This window comes from Molothrus ater, chromosome 17 (assembly GCF_012460135.2).
Source record: "Molothrus ater isolate BHLD 08-10-18 breed brown headed cowbird chromosome 17, BPBGC_Mater_1.1, whole genome shotgun sequence".
NCBI lineage: Eukaryota > Metazoa > Chordata > Aves > Passeriformes > Icteridae > Molothrus > Molothrus ater.
Window position 1 is genome coordinate 2,608,552 of NC_050494.2, and position 1,680 is coordinate 2,610,231.

Genomic DNA, 1,680 nt, shown 5'->3' on the forward strand with positions numbered 1-1,680 from the left:
CCGCCCGACTCCGCCCGCTCGCCTCGCCCCGCCGCCCCCGCACCGCCTACAACTCCCGGCGTGCCTTGCGCCGCAGCGCCGCGCGCGCCGGCGGGCTCCGCGCGCGGGGGCTGCTGGGAGATTGAGGCGCGGCCGCAGCGAGACGCGGGGCACGCCGGGAAGGCGGTGCCTCCGGAGCAGAACCCGGCAGTGGCGCTGGGGCGTGTTCCGTTACGTGAGTAGTGACGTCACGGGAGGCGTGACGTCACGCTCGGGGCCGGGCTGGAGCGGGGATGGAGCGGGGGCGGAGCGGGGGCGGCTGCGGCCCCGGCCCGGCCCGGCCCGGCCCAAAGAGCGGCTCCGGCGGGCAGGGGACACACGAGGGCACGGCCCAGGGAGCCGCGGGTGAGGCGCCACAGAGTCACCGGAGTTGGAAAAGCTGGGCAAGGTCACTGAGGGGTTAACCTGGGCCTGATCCACACCGTGTCCCCAGCCCGGTGCCACTCCAGGCCTTCCTTGGACACCTCCAGGGGCGGGACTCCGAACCTCCCTGGGCAGCCCCTGGCAATGCCTGATGTTAAAAATGAGCTCTCAACTATTTTACAACAGTTTCTAACCTATTTTTAACACCTGACAACTTTTTCCATCAATAAATTCTTCATAATATCCAGCCTGACCCTCCCCTGGCCCAGCCTGAGGCCGTTCCCTCTCCTCCTGTCCCTGTTCCCTGGGAACACAGCCCGACTGTCCCCTGGCTGTCCCCTCCTGGCAGGAGTTGTGCAGAGCCACAAGGTGCCCCCTGATCCTCCTTTGCTCAGGCTGAGCCCCTTTCCCAGCTGCTCCTGGTGCTCCATTCCCTTCCCTGGACATGCCTGAAGTGCCCAAGAAGTGCCCAGGGGAGCCTGGCCAGGAGCAGAGCCCCATATCAGTGCCAATCCTCCTCCAGCACCCATCCCCACGGCCAGGGTGACTCCCCTCTAGGTACCCCTCAAGCCTGCTCCAGTGCTGAGATATTTATTCTTTCAAACCTCATTTTCTGGTGTGCCAACTATACAGGGGCAAGCGTTTAAATGCACAATTACCAGCAGGGATGTTTAGTGGGTGGTGACTCACTGTAAGCTCACTTCCTGGACACTTGAGGCACATGCTCTGAGCTGTGGGGGCAGCATGGACATCAGTCCATGATGTAATCCATAATTTCACAGGACATTGGACATCATTCCGTGATGGAATTCATAATTTCATAGTACCTACAGACAAAATCCCATAAGGAAATCCAGTCTTGAGTCCCTCAGCCTGCTGACAACTGGATACTTTCCACTTTTCTTTCTTTGTGCTTGGCCTCAATCATCTGTAAAATGATAATCCCCCCCATCTCCAGTCACAGCAGGGTTGTGACAACAGATCACTGATAACAGACTTAGGCAATAATAATGTTTGTCACTGGAAATCACCCAAGAAAATTAATCACTGCTTGGGAGCAGGGCTGGAGTATCACACACCACATGAAAAACAGGAAAAATGACCCAAACAAATGCTGGTTGGGTAAGAGAGCTTTTTTTGTGCCCTGAATAAGAGGGAAAAGCAGTGCTCTGGGAAACACAAAGAATGTCCCACGTAGCAGGTGCCAGTTGAGCAACAGAGCCCTGTAAGGGCTCCTGCCCTGTTCCACCTCCCTGACACTGCAGGTGGGTGGGAAAG